The 23,923-nt window shown below is 41.6% G+C and overlaps 1 protein-coding gene across 1 annotated transcript in view; it reads left to right on the top strand.

Annotated features, from left to right (window-relative positions):
* The window catches only part of LOC121655186 (sodium/potassium/calcium exchanger 3-like), a 150,348-nt gene that overhangs the window by 3,912 nt on the left and 122,513 nt on the right, over positions 1-23,923 (top strand). The gene's annotated exons all lie outside the window — the stretch shown is intronic.

Raw genomic sequence — 23,923 nt, 5'->3', positions numbered from 1 at the left:
TCCATCCATCGTTTCCTGCTTATCCGAGGTCGGGTCGTGGGTGCAGCAGCCTAAAGCAGAGAAGCCAAGCCTTTCCTTTTCCCGGCTACTTCTTTCAGCTCGTCAGGGGGATCCTGGAATAGTAGTTAGTATAACTTTGCAACCTCTGCTTGTACAAAGTGAAGCCTATGCAGAAAGATTGCAGTTCCCCCCTCGTCCACTAGGGGCTCCAAAAAAGAGCAAATCCCCATAGACTCCCATGTTAAAAAGACCAACTTCACAGCAGAAATAAACATGTTTAAAGCCTGGTACAAAAAAATCTTTTTAGGATTAAAAGGTCAAGTTTACCTTCATGACAACTGTGCGTGTGTACATGTGTGTGTGTGTTGTTGTTTTTTTGCTAGTGGTAAATGGGTTTTCACAGCCTCGGATGCATATCCGATGCATTTCACTGCCATCGTGCAAGTGACACATAACTTGAACTTGATTTTACTTTTTTGTTTTATTCATCCACTCTTATCTGTTTTTGTTTTCAATAACTTGTGTAATGATTGTGTTGTGTAGGTAGATGACAAGCAGCTGTACATGAGTCACTGTTGTGCTAACATTTAGCATTAGCGTTTTGTTAGCCGTTTGGTGTTATTAGTCATCATAAAATTCCACTAGCAAAACAGCAACATGCCTCTGGGTTGCCATCCAGTGAAAAAACGATGAGTTTGCTGCTTTAAAGAAAAGCTCAACAAACGCAGGCAAGTACTTTAAAGAAACGTGAGGAATTCGCAAAAGAAAAGCCAGAAAGCGCTAAAATCCAATCACAGATGTTTCCGAATTTATTGGCCTGGATGAGCAGCCCAGTCCGACACTGAAAACATTCACTGTCAGTCCAATTTCAAGTTTGTTTTTAATAGAGATTCTTTCATTTTGAGTTTATTTACTCAATAATGAGAAAACTCCAGCTCCAGACGAACTGTTTTTATGAGGACCACTAACTTAAATTTTTAGGTGCGCAAGTGGAAAATTTAGGGGCGCACACTGAAAACACCTAGCAAAGCAAACATTCACATTTCCTCTCATTTTCACTCTATTAGTGATAAATACTTAAACAATAAATTCAGATGTTTACAATTCACATTTTATTGTGCAGCAGTTGACATAACATTAAAACAATCTTACTGGCCGAACTAATACAAACACGTAGAGAACTTGTGCCTACACCCCCTCAGCCTTTGTAAGTTGGTCTCCTGAGCTTGACTAAGTCACATTTGTACAGCCTCCTTGGCGTCGAAGTCGTCTTGGTCCTTCCATACTAATTCTAATTAGGTCCCCAACTGTGTCCTCATGTAGAGACCACCTGACATCAGACTTGACAGCAGAGGGCACTGGAAGGGCATAATCTGAACACGTAGGATGTTCTACAAAGAGTAGAACAATAGTTTGGGTTTATTCAAGTAAGTTCATATATGCCAACTAAATTAATGAGAACATAACATTTACTTTGTAGTCGAAGCATCTTTGTCCCCATCTTCCCCCACAGGGCATGGTATGACTGGTCCATGTGGTTCCTGGTAGTAAACAGCTTCAGGGACTGATGCTCCTCTCCAGCCAGATTAGCATCACAGCTGTTTCTGAAAGGAAAAACTGATCAAACTAAGTTCTTGTAGGATCAAGGTGGGTGTTTGCAGTACCGGTTTGTGTTACATTTTTTATATTTTATCATGATCATTGAAAAGAGCCACTAACCTTCCATCAGGAGATCTCGACTTTACTGCCTTTGCTGTTGCCCTTCATCTACCAAGGGATAGAAGGAGAGAAAGATTTAGATGATGTGTCCTAAAGATCTATTGTTATGTCATTACACTTGCACTTGGATGTCACAGTGCAGCCAATGGTTGCATCCCTGCCATTGAGAGTCCTTCTGTTCCCAGTCCCCAGCTTCTCCCTCGATGGTGACCCCCTGAGTTTACACAAGATTCAACTTTAAGACCAATGCTTATTTAAAAAAAGCCTGAAGGTCTGCCAGTAATTCTGCCAGCCGACCACCTGGCTTGCATCTCACTGACATGGCCTCAACAGTTGCCATAAAATTCTCAATCCCATCCACAGCCCGTAAAACATTTCCCCTTGGCATGCGACAAACAGCAAGAAAGAGAAAACTATACATGATTAGATTTATTGGTAATATAAACTCTGTATTTATGAGGTTGAACAATAATTTTATAAACAAATCAAATTTACCAGAAGCAAAATAACATCATTTCTCTGGAGAAGAAGGCTGATGGCTTCAAACAAGTCAGCCAACAAGTGACAGAAGCCCACAAAGCTCCCATCTTCCATCAGCTTCTTGACCTACAAGACATTACTAATCAGTAATTACTAACTACCAGTAAGTAAATTGGTAAAACAAGAAATTTGTATATTTCACAAATTTGAACTCTTTCTGAAAATTAGATACAGACCTTCTTTGCTCTCCCAGCAATGTCAGTATTGGTGGAAGATGCAGTCAAATGTTCCACGTGGAAGTAAACTGCTGCAATCTGGCCAGGGCTCTGCAGGTTTCCATCCTCTCCTCCAGGTCTCCACGGGGTTTCCAGGGCCCACCCAGCTCCTCTCCAAGTGCTTGCAGTTCTCTCATTGACTTGCTGCTGTAGTGGTAGGTCTTCCAAACCATGTTGAGGAGACTGTAGATCCACTATGGTAATTTTCCTTTGCACTGATAGCATTCCAGCTCCAGTCTACAATTAATGTGGATTCAGCTTTAATTTAAACATACACCACAATGCTTAATACCCTGTCTTTAGCTTGAAGGTTCACCTACCTGTGTGGCATACAAAAGGAAATGAAATGGGACGATGAAAGCTCCTGCCTCAGCTTGGAGAAGGGCTATTACACCTCCTTTATGCCCATGATTGACAGCTGCACCATCAGCTACCATGGCAACTGTCTTCTCTAACCAACCTGTTTCTGTCCCAAGCTTCTGAAAGGCGTGTTCGGTGGCATCACACACACCTTCAAATGAAATCATGTTATGACTGTTGTGTACAATTATTTATTAATCCTTTAATACTTGTTTTAGACCAGAAACTACCATCCTGTCATCATCCCTAACAGCTTAGTCAATATTATCATATGCAGAGTTGAAACATAGTTGGATTTAAAACATACCTTGAGCATGTGCATGTTGCACATTTGTTGGTTCTCCTTGTTACAGAATCCTTGCATATATGATTTCACATCGGTGGCCCGTTCGATGATGATAGACAGATATGGAGCGTCTTTAATCTTCTCGTACGTCTTAGTGTATCTGCTATGATGCCAACCAACTGTGCACATGCTGTGTCATTACTGTAGGTTCAGTTTTACACTGTTCTTCCTTCGCAGATCGATTTGGCTTTTAAAGTTGTGCTTTTCTGGTTGTAACCCACGTGAGGTAACGGTCAGTTTCCGGCTGAGTTTCTTTCCGGCTGCACTCAGTCTCAGTATTACTGTCACGGGTTGAGTTTTTTAAAGAGCGGACGCTCTGCGTCGCTTCCTGATTCTACAGCTAGCTGCTGCCTGTCTGGTGCCAAACTGATCTCGTATTGAGAAAAGCATGGCGGATATTTTTATTATGGTCTGTCCTACTCTGCAGCTCCTCGGTGAGTCACTGGCTGTAGTCAATAGGGTGAGGACGCGTCTCCTTAAAAGTCACTGCTAATTATGATAAATGGTCTGTATTTATATAGAACTTTTATCCAATGTGCTTTATCTGTACGTCACATTCACACATTCACACACACATTCACACACTAATGGTGTTTTTTTTTTTTTTTTTTTTTTGATTGGACCTCTGGAACTCTGTTTTTCCCCTTGTAAAAAATGTAAAAAAAATCCCTCAAGACAGTAGGATCTTGAGGAAACAGAACTTTTGGACTGAGCCTCTGTTCGTTGTTTTGTGTATTAATTTTCTCTGTTAAGTATATCTGCTTATTTATAACAAATATTAGCTTTAATATATATGTATATATACATATGGGGTCACTTTGCCATGGGATTCAATAGGGAAGTGACCCCAAACTTTTGAACGGTAGTGTGTATATATATATATATATATATGTATATATATACACACATATATATATAGTTCTAGGTCCGTTTCGCCTCTACACGTCCTGCCATTATAACAGAGAAATGACGCTTGTGGCTTGTCATGCCGCGTTGTGTTAAAAATATTAATGCAATTTATTACATAAATTACTTATCGACAGCTCTAATATATATCACTGATTCTTGGGAATTTGAATAAAACAGTATTTAAGTTTGAATATAAAAAGTTTGTTGTTTTACTAAATCTGAAGTTATGTCATTAAAGACCAAAGTCTCTATTCAACAACGTACCAGTGCAACCTCCTCATTTAGTTTTTTTTTAACAAAATATGGGGTTTTTTCCAGTTGACAATTCATTTTTATCAACACCATCAGACATAATAAAAATTGAAATATCTTTTATTGATTTGGTCTAATATGTATTTACAGCTTTTATATAATTATTTGGCTGTTAGTACACATACATGCTGTTAAATGTTAAACATTCACTTTTATTAAATTTTCTATACTGTTTCACTTGTACTGAGTTCTTACATCAAACGTTTAAGTTTAATATAACAAACACATTATACCATTGAAAGAGACTATTACTTTAATAACTGCATGGAGGAAACATATTGCAAACATATTTGTTTAAAACAAACAAAACTCTGACGGTGGTGACAGTGGCCTCATTCCAACATACATATACTAAAATATGTACCACTCAAGTCTGTAAGTTCTTGCTTAACAACTTTATTTAACTCTTTTGTCCAATCCTGAGAACTTCATAGCATTTCTCAAGCAATATCAGGTAACATTAAGCAATTTCTTTCTAAAAAGTACCCCATCCCTATATAATCAAATCAAGTGACATCATCTCAAACTGTCATCGAGGGCCCGTCCTTAGAAAGTAATACCTTATATTCTTCTGTAAACTGGACTGTAAACTGTATGCTGGGCGTGAATAATCCATAACAAATGACAGTTGTAAGTATAGAAGTAGCAGCAGGCTATCTTTAATAAAATCACCCCTTTAATAATATTCAAAAGTAAAAAGAAATCATTACCAGTAGCAATAAAATTCATCGCTGACCTCGTATTTAACTGTCATTTCATTATATTCTTCTGTAAACTAGACAAAGTACATTGGACATGAACAGATAATGAATAACTACGTCTTTCAGTCTTTTTTGTCTCATAAACTTAGATGTTTCACAATACAAAAAAAAATTGTGTATAAATAACACAAAACACATCTGGCAAAAACTAAGTGAGCTCACGTTTTCTGACGGTTGTACATCACTCCACCTCTCATTTAGCTTTACCAGGAAGTACACGGTGTGCATGTTCCTCCTCTATAAAGTCCATGACTTCGGTAGACAGGTGTACATCTCCCGTGTCCTGCTTGCATGACCTGGTGATGATGGCGCCACAAGTTTGACCAGAATATGGTTGAATGGTATGAAGTGCATATACTTTACACTTGCTTTTGGATAGAATCGTGTGTTGGGCCCATGAGGGTGAAAAAACTCCACTTCCACATCTTGATGATGAGCATCCACAGTAACAGCCGTTGCTAAGCACCAGTTCTGGTCATAAGTGACCGCTAGCCAATCTCTAACTGGAATATTGTTGGGCTGAAACACTTGCACATCTTGGGCTCACTGCAGAAACAGTACGGTGATCGGCAATGGATTTCAGAGTCGTTTCGGTATGTCGGTGTGACCTGATGGAGTTTTCTTGTTGCAGGTACAGGTTTTAGTGGTTGAGAAAGGAGTGCATCATGTGACTGCATGTCAGCTTCAGGGTTTAATATAAAGCTTGGTGCTGCAGAGGCTTCTGCCAACCAGCTCATGAAAGATGCTTCCATTCACAGTGTCATTCCCCTGCAGTACAAGCCTGCCAGCTGTCCTTTTCACAGTACCTCCAATGCCGTCTGGGGCTCCCATCCCATGCGAGGTGGGGAAGAAGTTCCCGGTTGTTCTCTTGAAACCTAAAGTTGGAGGGACTCTTCTTGCTCTTGTATTGCTTATTGGGGCCATCTGACAAAAGTGAATAGTATCAACTTTTGGCAACTTTAAAGCAGTTTCTTTCAGGACTGGCTCCACGTAAGTCCAAATGGAGGCGCATCTTGTTGTTTGGACTCTGATACTGTGCAAAAACCTGTCTTCTGTTCTTTTGTAGGGTTAGGGGTTAGGGTCCGGTGTGCAGGTTGAGCTGTGGGAGGTTCTGACCAAAAAGGCATGACTGTACCTCAGAACTATACTTTCATTTCCATGACTCAAAAAAGTCCACATGTGCAATTACTGTGCTATCGGTGCATTTCTCAGTCATGCTCCTGTTCTCTCTGGTCTGGGTCTAAACTGACAACACGTGTGTTGTTGTTTCTGCCTTCAGTTTGTCTTCATATTGTTGGATAAGTTCTCCCAGAGTGCAGCTGTGCATCACAAGTTTGGTGTTGAGTGGAACCTGTTTGATCCTGAACTCGTTCCCATTGCTGCCATTCAGCATTTATCTGGTTTTGCTGTGGTGTGGGAAGTTTATGTTTGTGGAGACACCGGGTGCAGGAGCTCAGAAGACATGCCTCGCTTATCACAGACAAGTTCAAAACTATCTTCCAGCTTGCTAGACTTGACAACACCATTTTGTCTAAGGACATTAAGCATCAGCTTAGCATTTTCGTGGCGCTGACATTAGCATGTCTGACGAGCCGACGGTCATGGAGCTGTGACATAGAATGGACGTAAGGCACAGAAGGATGAATAACTTCACTTTTGGTTCTTTCTTGGTGAACTCCTTGTGGAGACTCGGTACTGTATCAGAATCATTCTCTGACACTTTATTTTCTTGCGTGTGATTGTGTTTGCCAGTTGTGCTGAATTTTGGTAAAAATTCAGCACCTTCTGAGTAACTGCCAAATTGCCATGTCCGGCGAATTAGAACCTTGTCTGACAGAGTCAAGGTCTTGTGCTTGTGGACAGACCTGTTTTGTTTCAGTTCATCATGAGTGCCTTGTGGAACAGCAGTTTCTTGATGGAGGGGTTTTAGTTGGCTTCTCTGCAGCAACTGCTGTTTTCTTTCTCAGTGACTCATGTGTTTTTTTTATTTCTAGCTTTTTCTCATACCCAACGCTTTTTCATGTTCTCCCTATCCTTTATAACATTTTGAGGTTTATTCTCATAGCCCTCATCTCTCGAGAGTATCTTGCTCTTGTTTCTCTTCTTTCCCGTTCTCCTGCTACCGCCTACCACTCCGAGCTGGCTCGCGTATGGCCTGATCCATCGGACTGTCGGGGAGTTTCTGGGTGATCTGGGTCCTTTCTGTTATGTTCTCTTGACATTTGTTTCTTAGGTTTCAAAGCCTTTGTCTGACTTCTCTTCCCATCCTCCACCCTCTTCTTCCATCTTTGTTTTTCTGCTCTGAGGTATCCCTCCTTTAACTCTGCATCATGTTTATTCTCTCTCTCCGCTTCTCCTGATATTCCCGGTTGCTGCTCCTTCCGTCCTCCACAGATAGCTGCTGCCTGGCCATAACTTCCTAAAATACATAAAGTCAAACTTGAGTGTAATGACTATTACAGTAAATATTTGATTTAGTTAAATGTTGTCTTGCCATTTTCATTTGGCTTTAGTCACTAGAGCTGCACAACCAACAAGAGAAGTTGTATATTATGAGCCATTAAAGTAGATAGTAGGTGATGTATGTACATCCCAAATGAACATGGCATATTAGTAAATTGAAGGACTACCGTCCAGTCGCACTTACACTTATTATTATGAAATGCTTCGAGAAGGTGGTCCAATCTCATATCACCTGAAAACTAGAGCAAATAGGTCCACGGAGGACGCCATAGTCTCAGCTCTCCCACCTGGAGCAGCAGGGGAGCTATGTGCGACTACTCTTTGTGGACTTTAGCTCAGCATTTAATACCATCCTTCCAAACATACTGGTGAATAAGTTGTCGGACCTGGACTATCTCACTCCATTTGCCAGTGGATTAAGGACTTTCTGTCAAGCTTCCCCAGAGGGTGAGAGTAGGCCCTCACATCTCATCGGCTCTCAGCCTCAGCACTGGATCCCCTCAGGACTGTGTGCTAAGTCCTCTGCTCTACTCTCTGTACACATGACTGTACTCCCACTTACTCCAGCAACAGTATAATGAAATTAGCAGATGACACAACTGTGGTCAGGCTCATCTCTGGGGAGGATGAGTCTGCGTATCGAGACGAGGTGGCACAGCTGTCAATAAGAAACAACTTGGTGCTTAATACGACCAAAACTAAGGAACTGATCATAGACTTCAGAAGGAAAAAAGGGGCATCCAGCCGTTGGTCATTGACGGGACTGTGTGGAGAGGGTTTCAGACGTCCGATTTCGTATAAGTTTAGAGGATGACCTGACCTGGAACATCAACACCACTGCCATCATCAAGAAGACACACCAGAGATTGTATTTCCTCAGATTACTCAGGAAAAATCACCTTAATCAAGATCTGCTGGTGTCCTTTTATCGTTGCTCCATAGAGAGCATCTTGACTTACTGCATCTGTGTGTGGTTCTCCAGCTGCAGAGATGCAAACAGGAAAGCTCTCCAGAGGGTCGTCACCACAGCCCAGAAGATCTTTGGCTGCCCTCTACCGTCCCTGGAAGATCTGTCTCAGGAAGCTTGAAATATCCTCTTGGACCCATCGCATCCAGATTTTAGAACTGCTGCCTTCAGGCAGATGTTTCAGGTCCTTAAAAGCAGGAACTAACAAAGCAATAAATGTTCTTAACAGGCGCTGATCACTGCACATATCCGTAGGATTGTAATGTCGTGTGTGTGATGTTTTTATGTTTTTATTCTTGTTTTCATTTTTCTTATCTTTTCACTTTATTTTTATTTTTTTTGTTGCACATTCAGCACCTTCAAGGACTGGCATTTTTTAATTTCGTTGTGCCAGTACAATGACAATAAAGACATCAAACTGAAATGCTCTTTCCAACCTTCTGGTTCCTTAACCAATCATATGCGACTCCCCACGGCAGCGTTTGGTATTTTCTGTCGGTCAAAGAGCAGCAGCCTGCAGGTATGGAAGCTGGTAAAAGAAGCGACCAGAAATAGTTTCAGAAAAACCTAAAAAGCCTCGGCATCCTGCTAAAAAAGCAAACCACCAAATACGGAATAAAACAAGGATCAATATTGGAGAATCTTTTGAAAGGTGGAGAAGTCTGAGGACATCAGCTTTAAAAGCAAACACTGATGCTAGCTACAGTCCTGAGTAAAGATGAAGGTGATTCAGCCCTGATGTGCAGACGTACGCTGAGGTTCAGGAGCAGAAATCACATCAACCAAGTATGATAAATATTTTAATTGCCTGTTATTTAGCATATATTCATATTTTTTCATTGTTCAGTGAAACAGTCCTTTTATTTTTCGGGTAGTCGCTGACTGCACGCGCCAGACGGCACACAGAGGAAAGACGGCGTTTTTAGTTTGCTGCTGGTAGATAATTTAAGTTTGGTGTTTTCCCATAAATACAAGAACTCAAATAGTTATTGGGTATTTTCCCTGAAAGTTACCTTCAACCCAATGTCTTTTTTATTATTTAAAATGTTTTTGTTGCATGCAGAAATGTCGTTTTCTCTGCAGCTGTTCATTGATTTCATAAATACAACACATTTTGTTCATATAAAAAAAAGGGAAAGGAAAAAAACCTTATATGCAGTGTTATTAATTTTAAATGTCAAAAGGGATTTGTGGCTCCCAGTGTTTTCTTTACTGTGGGAAATGCGTCCAAATGGCTCTTTAAGTGGTAAAGGTTGCCGACCCCTGGGCTAGGTAGTAGCATTAAGGGTCTTACCAAAGGACCCAGCTGGGGGATTTGAACGCTGGTCTCCCACATGGGAGACTGATGCTCCACCAATCAGGCTAACCAGCTGCATCCCTTCAGATTGGACGATGTGGAAGAAATATAGGGGAAATTGCACAAATAAAAATATGAAAGAGGCTAATGAAACATTAGTATTTATTGTGGTGAACAGTTCTAGTCTCCATTTAGGACCATTTGGAAGTTTTTGTCACTGCCGTCAGACAGAAAATCTGACAGTGGTGACAATCCGCACACTTCCATACTTCAAACACTACATTTAAGTATATAGTGCGCCGACACTGAAATTTCAGCAAAAATCCAGTGTGAAACAACGGACACTACACACACTAAACGGACGTCATCTTGCTGACGTAGCGGAAGGGGAGGGACGTTCAGCCAGGTTTCCAGAGCTGAATAATGGCAGCCACCGACCCAGCGGTACCGATGCAGGCGGAGGCTGTTTTGTATCGATGTAAGTATGAAGTTCGATCATAATTCTAAGATAAACTATCTCTTCTATCCGATCTGACAACAGCGATGGACCTGATCATTTGTTGGAAGCTGCAGTTATATCGACTCAGTAGAGTTAGCAACGTAAATGTTAGCAGTTTTTTAGCCGGTTTCGCGGACATAGATGGGCTATAAGGGTCGGAAACGACTAATGCTGTAGGTTCCGTATGTTTATTCATGCTTGTTGAACCTCCACATTAAGCACTGCAGGGTCTGTGGCGTAAAGGAAGTGCTCCTTGATCTGAAAAGTGATTAGGAAACACCGCTGGTTAGAGAACCGGCCCGTTTCCATGGTACCGCTGACTAAGCTGTAGCTGATTGTACATCACTTTAGATAAGCGTCTGCAAAGTACCCATGAAGTACATATATACATAATAATGTTTGCTTTTATATAAACTGCCAGTGTGTGTTCACCGTAGGTCACTGTGGCATCAAACCACCGAGCCAGCAATGGCACTGAGGCATTTGCCGCCTGGTGCTTGGTGCACTACACACCACCGTGTGCACGGATTGAGACACACTCCTACTCTTTCACATGATATGGCTGAGTTGTTCATATTAGCCATGTTGTCGCTTTTGCTACTTCAGACCTCTTCGTAAAAATTAGACATTTATCTCAAAATCTAACCGACTATTTTTCATACAAACGTTTGACATGTTAAGGTTGTGACAGAAGCAATGTTTAAAAATATGTAGAAGTTTAAGAGAAAATAGCAAACTTACGGGAGCGTCAGTGATCAGGCATTGTGTAGAGCTGAAGGTTTGAAAAGGGGGTCCTCAGGGATGTAGTAGACCTTGTAGTTGCCTGATTTTATTGCTATTTATAAATATCTGAAGTATGTGGGACATATTATAGCAACCACAAATGAATAGTAAAAATTGTTCAAAACTCTCTATTTGTACTTTTTATACATATCACAATGTACTATTTCATAAGGAAATTATTCAGTTCAGTTACTGCTTTCTGTATTTTTGATCCAGTTAAATTGATTATCTCCTTTTAGAGGACAACTGATTTTGTGTAAATATATTATGTTCAAATAATAAAAATAAAAATAAACCTATTAAATAACCTTACATATGTGCAAAGGGCTCATGGATTATAACATTGATTGTTTTATTAATAATGAAGTTATTAATTTCCAACAAAAAAATGTATACCAGCATATTTTCTGTCACTCATGGGTTCTTGGTACGTCTTAAATAGATAAACAACATTCGTCGCCAGATGATGTCCTTACATAATTTGAAGCTCCTGTCCATAGACCCCTTTTTGTTAGCAGGCAACGGTAGGATGGGAGGGGAGAAAAGAGGAGCACCGACAAAGCACTTTGCCATGACAAAGCCTCGGGACTCAGAGTTAGAGTTCGACATAAAGGAGAAGAGACGAGTGAGAGGAAAGAGGGGAGAGGAATAGTATGTGTGTGGGGAGAGTTGTGATGTGAAGAGGAAAACTGGGAGTAAGTGAGGACATCAGCGGCAGTGATGGCAGGAGGAGGAGGAGGCTGACGTGAGCTAGGAAGTGAGATGAAGAAAATGGGGGAAAGTCAGACAAGAGAAAAGACAAACTGAGGTGGGTGGGGGGAGGAGTGCTGTTCACTCCAGTGGATGAAGGGAATATGGATGTAAATGTGTGCATGAGTCAGAGAACAAGAGTAAGGGTGAAACGAGTGGATGGAAAGAGTTTATATATATATATATATATATATATATATATATATGTATATATATATATTTTTTTTTTGCATATATATATGTATATGTGTGTGTGTGTACATATATATATATATATATATATATATATATATATATATATTTTTTTTTTTTTTTTTTTTTTTTTTTTTTTTTTGCATATATATATGTATATGTGTGTGTGTGTGTATATATATATATATATATATATATATATATATATATATATATATGTCTATCTTGTGGCATGGCTCGGTGGGTAGAGTGGTCATCCTGCAACCCAAGGGTTGCTGGTTCGATCAAACATCAAACTATCCTCTAAGCATAAGCAGCCACATATTTAGTACTCAGAATTACCCCATTTGCAAAAAAGAAAATATTAAAATGGATTCCCAAAATGAATAAAATAAAATAGCTTACTGATATGTTTGGAGTGCACACGACACACTCAAAAAATGTTTTGGGGAAATAAACATGATGAACAGCTTCAGCCTATGACAATTATACCAGCTCAAATTTAACAGGCCCATAAACATTATGCACTACAATGTGACGTAATGATGAAAACAAACAGAGGTCTGTGTTTAGAGAGCAACTCATATCTATATTCACTCTCGGAGCATCTCATAACCCGGCTGGCAAACCCTGCCACGGAGCAGGAGCGCAGGTTCAACAGTGCGTACACATGCACATGTGCACGTTGGAGCGCTGCTTCGGTTTGCTGAAGGTGGATGTCTCGTACCAGCAGGGGCACGCTGCTGGACTCTCCAGAGAAAGTCTGCTGCATAATTCTGTCCTGTGCAGTCCTGCACACCATGCTCTGGCTAATGGAGCGTTTTGATGCCCCGGCACAGCCAGAGGAGGATGCACAGGGAACCGAGCCCAGCAGTGCCTCCACTGGGGGCTCTACGGAGGAGACAGGAGCCGTCTTTTCTAACAAGTAGTCTACATCTAAAAGTTGTAAAAGTGCTCTGTTTAATCAGTAGGCTAATGTTTCCCAAGCTGTTTTCCCATGCTTTAAACTGTGCAGTTCTTTACTGGATAGGTGGGCATGCTACAGCAATGGTTCCCAACCTGGGGTCCATGACCCCCAGGGGGTTCCCAAAGAGCAAAGGGGGTCCTTGAGGCTTTGAACATTAGAGCCATTGTGATTAATGTCCACAAATTGTCCCTGGTATAATGAATAAAAGTAAGGCGGTGTGTTGCTCATTTAACTCTGGCTTTAGAAAAGGACAGAACTCAACCAGAATACATCATTTATGGTGAAAATCTCACTTTTGAAAGCCTAAAACCAGCATGGTTTCAGCAGCATAAAAAAGCGTACTAGCTACCACAGACTGATAGAACATCCACAGGAGTTTCCTGCAGATGTTAAAAGATCTCAGTCTTCGCAGGAAGTACAGACGGCTTTGGCCCTTCTTGTACAGGTGATCTGTACAGCATGTCCAGTCCAGCTTGTTATCCAGCTACAACCGGAGGTACCTGTAGTTGTCTACAATCTCCACCTTGTCGTCCCTGATGGTCACTGGACGTGGTTGTGGGCTGGACTTCCTGAAGTCAATAATCAGCTCCTTAATCTTTGAGGTGTTAAGCTGGAGATGGTTCATCTGACTCCAGGTGACAAAGTCACTGACCAGATTCCTGTACTCGTCCTCTCCATCATCCCTGATACACCCCACGATGACTGTGTCATCTGCAAACTTCTGGATGTGACACAGCTCAGAGTTGTAACAGAAGTCTGAGGTGTAGAGTGTGAAGAGGAGGGGGGCCAGCACCGTCCCCTGGGGTGCTCCTGTGCTGCTAATAACAGTGTCAGATGTGGTGTCCTTTAGTCTGACGTACTGCGGTCTCTCTGTGAGGTAGTTACCAATCCAGGACACCAAGCAGGGGTCCACCTGCATCTCCCTCAGTTTGTCCAGAAGCATCAGGGGCTGGATTGTGTTGAAGGCACTTGAAAAATCCAAGAAGAGGATCCTTACTGTGCTCCTCCCCTTATCCAGATGTACTTGGACACGGTGTAGGAGGTAGAGAATAGCATCCTCCACACCCACACCTGCGCGATAGGCAAACTGTAGGGGGTCCTGGGCCTGTTGCACTTGGGGCTTGAGGAGATTGAGGATGAGCCGCTCCATCGTCTTCATCAGCTGGGATGTAAGTGCCACCGGTCTGGTGGGACCGTGGGCTGGTCAAAGAGGTTAAAGAAGATGTTCAGCCTGTTTGCTTCTTCCACTGTCCCCCCCACTGTTATGGCCTTTGATCCGAAGCCTGTGATGGTGTTGACACCATCCCAGACCTCCTTCATACAGCTCTCACTCAGTTTATCCTCCACCTTCCTTCTGTAGGTGTCCGGTGTACTGTGGCTGTAGGTGAAGCAGGTTGTGGTCAGACTTTCCAAGTGGGGGGAGGGGGGTGGCTGTGTAGGCATCCTTCACATTGGATTACAATACAATTACAATACAACAATACAATTAATACAAATTAAGTATGTACATGGTATGTTATGAGAATATTTTAGTGATTTACAGAATGGACTATGAACATATTATCCAGATTAATATGGGCTTTAAAAATAGTCAACTATAAACAAACTAAGAACATAATTTACAGGACGAAATATGCAGATGATAAATTATGCTGCACAAAGCTGCAGGTGGAATGACATGAAATATTGCAATAATATGGCAGTAGCTACCTAGGATTGCTAAAACTAGTGATATGCGTGAGTGCAGGATAATCAAGTGGTGGCGGAGTACAGTTTATGGTCCAAGGAGGAATGGGGGGTGGGCAGTGAAGTTGTGTGTTGGGGTCAGCAAGAGTTCAGTAAGGACACAGTTCTGGGGAAGAAGCTTTTCCTCAGTCTGCAGGTCCTTGTCCAAAAGCTCCTGAAGCACTTGCCCGAGGGCAGGAGGGAAAACAGTCTATGGGCAGGGTGGGAGAATGCTGCGGGCTTGTTTCAGACAACGTTTCCTCTGGACGTCCTCGATGGCGGGAAGTGGAGTTCCTGCAATGCGTTGGGCAGTTTTCACCACCTGCTGCAGTGCCTTGCGCTCTGCAGGTAACCCTAATCTGCAAGGCAGCAGGTATATGGTGGATATATATATATATATATATATATTACATATATATATATATATACACATATTTGGGACAATACTGTTTATCTTACCCTTTACTTTTCTTCTAAAGAGAAGGAGTTGTAGCTGCTTTATTTTAGATTTTCTGTCCATTTTGCTAGCTCTGGATTGCTGCACTCGGACTGCTGCTGCTCTCTACTCTGCACACCCGCTGGTGACTGTAATCTGACACCCAGTAACGTCATTTAACGTTAGCGACAGGGCTAATCAGACCCTCCAACCCACAGTCCAGCCCTGCTCAGCCCAGCGTTGCTCTGGGTGTGAGATCCATGAGATCCAGCTCCCAGCTGATGTTGTCCGTTCCAAGAACCAAATTTAAGCCTCAAGGTGACAGAGGCTTTTCTGTGTCCCAGACTCTGGAACAACCTCCCTCGACGTGTAAGAGCGGCACATCCACCAGAACATTTCGAATCCCTCTTCAAGACGCATTTTTATCGACTCACTTTTATCACAAGTTGACCTAAACATTTTTAACTGTCCTAGTTGTTGTCTTAGTTGTTTTTAATTAGTTTCTCATAGTTTCAATTGTCGTTTTGTATTGCTTTATTGTTATTGCTCTACTATTATGCACTTTATTTTATTTTAGATGTATTTTAGTTTATAAATCACTGCGGGCAGCATGATCAGCTGGCTCAAATTATTGAGTCCTTAACAGGATTGTGAAGAAATGTCTTTAATTTCAATCATATGTGTAAGAGATGTAAACATCTAAATTCTGCTTTTGAATTTCGCTAGAATGAAACCTGGTCATCAACACGAGCAGGAAGCCAGGGGTGGAGTGTGTATAAACTCCTACAGTCCATCCTATGTTGACTTATGGTCTTCCGGATTTCAAACTTGAAAGTACTTAGAAACTGTGTGATACCGTTAATCTGCTTCTTTATTCCTTTCCTCTATCCATTGCAGGGTGATACAGGGTGGCCAGTATCCTGAAAGAGGATCGGATAGCCTTTTCTTTACATTTTTTTATATTGGTGGGGTTATAAGGTATGACTCTGTCCCTGGAGTTCACCCCAGCATGCATTAATTCCACTCTCCTGTTCATTAGAGGCTTTTCTATCACTTCAACCTGAGAAGCTGGACTACACCATTATTTATTAATTATTTCTGGCCCACATGATCATATCTAATCACTATTAGAGCTGCCCTGCTGATAGGGTGCACGCACCACTATAATGCTAATTGTCCCACAATGCACTGCTATTACATTGATGCGTCAATCACAGCCCGCGAACGCGCACCTCGTTCGCTCTGTAGCAGCCCGACTGAGCTGCTCACCTTTGTCAACAATCCCTCTGCCCAAAAAATGGCTGAAGGAAAAGTGGACTTTGAAAACAGAGAATATGTGTCAGATGTAAAGGACTAAGCTGTGTGTCTGTATGGAGACAGTGAGGTTGTAATAAAAGAATAAAACATAAGAAGATGCTTTGAAACAAAGCCCCACGACGGATATAAACATCTGGACAGGAAAAAAAAAGGCTCCAAAAAGGTAAAAGAGTTATTAACCCTTGAAAACAATTTTTGTGTTGGCAGTAAAATTACTCATCTAAGTTCATATTGTTCATATTGTGGCATCACAGGTTGGCAACTATATTTCAGTTCATAACTTACTATGAACCATGACATGTATATATATATATATATATATATATATACATGTATATACACCTATAGAAACTAACAATCCATTTAAAATTCATACTTAAAACATAACTTTCCTATTTTATGCAGAAATAATTGCAGGCATTTTTATGTTTACATGCATTTATTTATATTAATATTGATGCCAATTCAGATCAAATGTCCTTGTGATGGTAACCTAAAGACAACATGAACAGCATTTAATGTCACCAAATAAATACATTGGGTTACAAACTCCTGGAGCCGTGGTTCCCAACCTTTTTAACTTGGAACTCCATTTTGATATCACGAAACTCTGGTGACCCCAAATATTCAAAACATAATTTTACTTACTTTTATACCACATTTAGGCTATTTCATGTATGAAAATGTAGGTTAATGTTGTTTTGTATTAAGTGTGGTGTATTATTTTATCTAGATAATTTGTTTTAGTGCGTTTTAGTTTTTAGTTTGCATCCATGTATAGCTGTAGGTGTTTTTTGTGTTCATCACTTGTCTCCTCCTCATCACCTGCTCATTTTCCATTTTTGCTTCTAGTTTAAGTTTTATATGTATGAGCATGTATGAAATATCCTTCACTGATTGATTATGTATAACACCAGGTAATTGTTACCAGTTTCCATACCTAATGTTGCTACTACTGATGATGATGATTCTGCTGCTGCTTGTGCTTCATCTGCCCTACCCTCTATAAAATCCTGACATCAAAATGTAGATTAACACTTAAAATAAATATCTTAATGTAAACAGGTGGGCAGCAGCAAATGCTAAATGTATCCAGGAGTGAGTGCTTCAATAGTTATCTCTCTTTATTACTAAGTAAGGCTGAGCTAAATAACAATGACACGTCTGCTCCTGCTTTGTCTGCAGCTCATCTTTGTTTCCTTCTACAAAAGAATGAAATCAAAGGACAGAAAACAAGTCAAGCTAATAATATTACAACGATGTAATATAATACATGTTTTTTAAAATCAACATCTTCCAGCACTATGAAAGCATTAACCTTTCCTGGCTGTCTAGAGCCGCCGTTCCGAAATGGGAGTAGTACTATGGAGTACACAGTAGGTACATGAGATAAATATAACACCAGGTAATAAAAATTTGAAGCAATTAATAATTTGAAAAAAAAATCATGAAAGAACAAAATAAACAATATTTCTCAGAAAGCATTACTATTGAAGTCGCTAACTATTGAAGTATTGAAGTTTGCAATTATAATTTTTCTTAACAAGGGTTTGCCCTGATCCGGTCCAGGGTACAAGACTGGAGAAAATATTTCAAAGGGGGTAAAGTACTGAAAAAAGAACCACAGCTATGAGCAATCATGATTCAAGACACGATCATTTAACATGCTTTTTGTTCAAATTTGGACTTAAATGTGCAGCCTTCATTTGTGCTGACATGTTATGCTAACTAATGCTAACTAAGGAAAGCAGCTTAGGTAGCACTAGCATACCTAAACAAAAACGCTGTGTAATGCTGGGCTCACACCAAACGATTCTAACAGTTGCTAAAAACGGAAATCTTTAGGAAACCTTAGGAGTTTTACTGGACTCCATCGTTAGATTAGATTAGATTAGATTAGACTTTATTATCTCACAGTGGAGAAATTCACTTGTTACAGCAGCTCTTGTTATAGAATAAAGTGCAGAAAGACAGAATAAGGTGAACATGCATCACAGCAAGAAGGTGCAATATAAATTATTTACACGAAAAAGTCTAAGAAAAGCAAAAATATGTACCATTATAAATATAAAAGATATATATATATAGTATATATATATATACTATATATATATATAAAATATAACAACAACTTCACAGACTATATACATATTTACATGGTGATGGTGGGATATGAAGAATATGATGACATTGATAATGGGGGGTATTACACAGTAAAATATAAATAAATATTACACAGTATTATGACTATACAGATAAGTTGTACAGTCTGACAGCAGTGGGAATGAAGGACCTGCGGTAGCTCCTTCCTACACTGAGGGTGTCTCAGTCTGCTGCTGAAGGAGCTGCTCAGCCCCTCCACAGTGTGGTGCAGCGGGTGAGAGGTGTTGTCCATGATGGATGTGAGCTTGGCCAACATCCTCCTCTCACCCACCTCCTCCACAGAGTCCAGCGGGCAGCCCAGGACAGAGCTGGTCCTCCTGACCAGCTTGTTCAGTCTCTTCCTGTCCCGGTCAGTGCTGCTCGCTCCCCAGCAGACAACGGCGTAGAGGACAGCAGAGGCTACCACAGAGTCATAAAATGTCCTTAGCAGAGGCTACCACAGAGTCATAAAATGTCCTTAGCAGAGGCTACCACAGAGTCATAAAATGTCCTTAGCAGAGGCCTGCATACTCCAAAGGACCTCAGTCTCCTCAGGAGGTGGAGGCGACTCTGGCCCTTTTTGTACAGGGCGTCTGTGTGGTGTGACCAGTCCAGTTTATTGTTGAGGTGAACACCCAGGTACTTGAAACTGTCCACCCGGTCAATCTCCTTCCCCTGGATGTTCACCGGTGTGTGGGGTAGTGTCCTTCTCCAGAAGTCAATCACCATCTCCATGGTCTTACTGGTGTTTAAGCACAGGTGGTTGCGCTCACACCAGTCCACAAAGTCCCTGATGACTGACCGGTACTCCAGCTCGTTCCCCTCAGACACACAGCCCACAATGGCTGAGTCGTCAGAGAACTTCTGGAGATGACAGCTGCTGGTGTTGTAGGTGAAGTCCGAGGTGTAGAGGGTGAAGAGGAACGGTGAGAGCACTGTTCCCTGAGGGGCCCCCGTGCTGCAGAGACCACCTCAGACACACAGTTCTGCAGACGCACGTACTGTGGCCGGTTGGTGAGGTAGTCGATGGTCCACGCAGCTAACTTTCCATCCACTCCAGCTCCATCCAGCTTCCCCCGCAGCAGCACCGGCTGGATGGTGTTGAACGCACTGGAGAAGTAAAAAAACATGACTCTCACGACGCTCCCAGCGGTCTCCAGGTGAGCCAGCGCCCTGTGCAGTAGGTAGATGACAGCATCATCCACCCCGATGTTTGGCCTGTAGGCAAACTGCAGCGGGTCCATCGTGGTGCACACCACGGAGCGGAGGTGACCGAGGATGAGTCTCTCCATGGTCTTCATCAGGTGGGAGGTCAAGGCGACTGGTCTGTAATGGTTCGGTTCCTTCGCGTGTGATATCTTAGGAACCGGAACCACACAGGAGGTCTTCCACAGGACAGGGACCTTCTCCAGGCTGAGGCTCAGGTTAAAGATGTACCTGAGCACCTCACAGAGCTGGTCTGCACAGGTCCTGAGCAGCCTGGGGCTGATGCCGTCGGGTCCTGCAGCTTTTCTGTTCTTCAGCCGCCTCAGTTCTCTCCTCACCTGGGCCGATGTAAGGGAGAGGGGGGAGGTGGAGGGCAGTGGGGGGCTGGTGGTGGAGTCCATTGGTGTGGAGTGGAGATGGGGGGTAGGTGAAAGTGGAGGTGAAGATGAAGGTGGTCGGGGGAAGGGGATGGTAGACGCTGGACTGGGGATGTGTGAAGAGGGGGGAGGGGGGGGGCAGGGAGAGTGGGGTTTGAATCAAATCTGTTAAAAAACAGATTTAAATCATTGGCCCAGCGCTGGTCTCCATCAGCTGTCCCTCTGGCACCACTCTGTCCAAATCCAGAGATCTCCTTCAGCCCTCTCCACACGTCCCGTGTGTTCTTCTGCTCCAGCTGCTCCTCCAGCTTCTTCCTGTAGCTGTCCTTGGCTCGCCTGATCTTGTACTGGAGTTCATGCTGAACTCTCCTCTGCTCCTCTCTGTCCCCTGAGATGAAAGCCCTCTTCTTCTGGTTCAGCAGGACTTTAAGCTCAGGGGTCACCCAGGGTTTGTTGGAGAAACACCGCACCCTCCGGGTTGGCACAGTGTTCTCCACACAGAAGCTGATGTAGTCCGTGATGCAGTGGGTCAGGCCATCAATGTCCTCTCCATGAGAGCTGCAGAGTGTCTCCCAGTCTGTGGATTGGAAACAGTCTCTCAGTCTCTCATTGGCCTCATCGGTCCACACTTTCACAGACTTCTTCTGTGCCAGCTGTCTTCTCACCCTGGGTGTGTATTCAGGGAGCAGATGTACGAGGTTGTGATCAGAGCGTCCAAGCGGGGGGAGGGGGGCGGAGGTGTATGCGTCCTTCACATTAGCATACAGTAAGTCCAGCGTCTTGTTCTCCCTGGTGTGGCACTTCACGTACTGGACGAAAGTAGGGAGAGTGGCAGAGAGCGAGGTGTGATTGAAATCCCCGCTGATGAGCAGGAGGGGCTGCGGGTAGCGAGTCTGCATCCGAGTCACTGCGCTGTGGAGCAGCTCACAAGCAGCTGCTGCATCGGCCGAGGGAGGGATGTACACATTAAACAGTATAACGTGTGAAAACTCCCTCGGGAGGTAATACGGCCGCATGCCCACAGCGAGTAACTCAAAGTCCCTGGTGCAGAGTTGTTCCTTTACACAGACGTGCACCGGGTTGCACCATCTCTCGTTGACATACACCGCGAGTCCCCCGCCTTTCCTCTTACCACTCTCCGCTGCACTCCTATCCGCGCGCGAAAGTTTAAATAAGTTTAAGGTGTTAATCTGCACTGTTTCAGGTCAGTCTTTCCCCAGTCCTCGTCTACGACAATATTTGATTTGATTTCTTTCTTTTTTTATTTTGAGCCATGGGAATTGTACAACAATATATTGTACATTGAAAATAAATATATTGTACATAAAGTGAAAAGAAATGAAAGAAAAAAATGATATTGTACAATATTATATATCTATAATACCCGCAATGTGTAGAGAAAACTAAACAAAGGAAAGACTCATAATTACATGTACATACATAAATATTAGTGTAGCTGGAAAAGGAGTGGGAAGAAGAGAACCTTATTTAATCCCACCCCATATGTCATCGACTCTATTTACAGATGTACAGATGCATTCATGCAAAATCTCTCATGTGTCAGTGCATATACATGATGAAAAACAGAATTATTTGTGAGGAAAGCAAGAAAAGGAAAATACATTATCATTAATCATCTTTAGGTGCATATTGCTGTAATATTTTGTACTTAGAGTTTTTAAAAGTATGGTACAAGCCTTTAATTGTTCATCCAGCTCAAAGATCAACTCAATAGCGAGTGATGAACATTTTTTTAAGGTGGTTCACAGGCACTTATTTTTTTATTCATTTCTCCCCTCAAGTTATACTTCAAATCTTTATTACTAAACATTTTTTGTATATTTTGAGGTAGAAATTGTACTTAGTTCTAAATATTATTATTTGTAAAGTTTTGTATTTCACTAAATATTCAATATGTTGAAACGAGATGGGCTCTGACATAAGCAGAAACAGAAAAATGACAAAAAGAAAAGAACACGAAGAAGTGGTGATGAAACGTCGTCGGTGGAGCGTCCAGAAAGAGGAGCGGGTGTTATTAGAAGTAAACGTCCGCTGTGGATCATTTATGTGTTACAGTATCATGATCTAACAAATGAATAGAAACTCATTCATCCTCCAGATTTGGAATAGCTTGGATGTTAGGTTAAAACAGAGCCTAAACATAAATATATTTAAAAAAAGGTATAAGGAATTAATTCTAGTAACATACATGGAAGAGGAGGGATAAACATAGCTATACTGTATTATATATGAGGTGATATATTATTATGTGATAAACTGGTAGTCTGAATATGTATGTGTGTATACAAATATATATGGAAGAGAAATTATTTTATGTGTTATATGTCAATAAAAGTGGATGCATAGTAAAAGTTATATTGATAAGAATATTGGTAATATGTAAACATATAACGTCACAACAAAAGATGACTAGGAAGGGGTGGGAGTAACAAAAAGTGTATACTTCTTCCCACTCCTTTTTCGAACCTGTTAACATTTTGATTTGTACAAGCAATGTGTTTTGGTTTTCTAAAGAATTGTTTTCTCTTGTTTTGAAACATATTTTTATTTTATATTTTTTATTTTTTGTTCGAAATAAATTTGTTCATTCATTCATTCATTCATTCATTCATGCTGATGAGCCGGTGGAACACCTGGTGGAGATGAAGAGCCACATGATGAGTAATTCCTTACTGATCCTGGAGAGAAACTCTCCCCTGGTTTGCTTTGCTGTGGGCTGATCAGCCCTGTTCCAGATCAACTGTCCAACAAAAAATGCTAAAAGAATCTAGTTGTAGTCTTGTAAATAATTTACCGTCTTTGTCAAATGTCAGTCTGAGACTAGGCTGAGACCTAAAACTAAACATTTGTCTTTAGATGTGAGCTGGTGGTTTTCTAGAGTCTTTTGCAAATCTTTTCAGTCTTCTGATGTAAACCCAGCGTAAGTCAGAATGATTGTTGGCTATTGTAGACACATTTCCAAATACCATAGGAACCCTGATTATAAGAAAACCCCCTCTTTCCAAGACTAATCTCAGAAAAGGACTATCAGTGTTCCCCTAACGTTATACCAGATCAAACTGAACTATTCTGATCTGAAGTCACAGCAGAAGTTTCATTTGCTCAATAAACGGTTTATACTGAGTTCTTTTATTTAAAAAACTAAACAGTCTGATGTTATTTAGCTGATGTGCACATGGATTGTATAGTATATACATGACATATGTCAGAGCTAGTTCCCCTCGAGATGTGCACACACACTGACACGTGCACGTACGTAACATAATCTATTGTCTTGTGTAGCGACCCCCCCCGACGCTATCTGCTTGTGTCAAACAAAAATAACCCACATATTTGAGACAATACTGTATATCTTATCCTTTACTTGTCTCCTAAAAAAGCTAAGGAGAAGCTTTTTTTAGATTTTCTGTCCATCTTTCTACCTCTATGCTGCCCGCTGGTTATCGCTGTGGGTTTGTGGCGTTGTAGAAGCAACGAGTGTAATCTGAAACCCAGTAATGTAGTTACTAATGCTAATAATGCTAATCAGACCCTCCAACACACAGTCCAGCCCTGCTCAGCCCAGCGTTGCTCTGGATGTGAGTGTGAGTGTGTGTGAGGAGCGACAGGCAGTCAGGTT

This window comes from Melanotaenia boesemani, chromosome 16 (genome assembly GCF_017639745.1).
Source record: "Melanotaenia boesemani isolate fMelBoe1 chromosome 16, fMelBoe1.pri, whole genome shotgun sequence".
In the NCBI taxonomy this organism is placed as follows: domain Eukaryota; kingdom Metazoa; phylum Chordata; class Actinopteri; order Atheriniformes; family Melanotaeniidae; genus Melanotaenia; species Melanotaenia boesemani.
The sequence above is the reverse complement of the archived record's forward strand: the minus strand, read 5'-3'. Positions and strand labels throughout refer to the sequence as shown.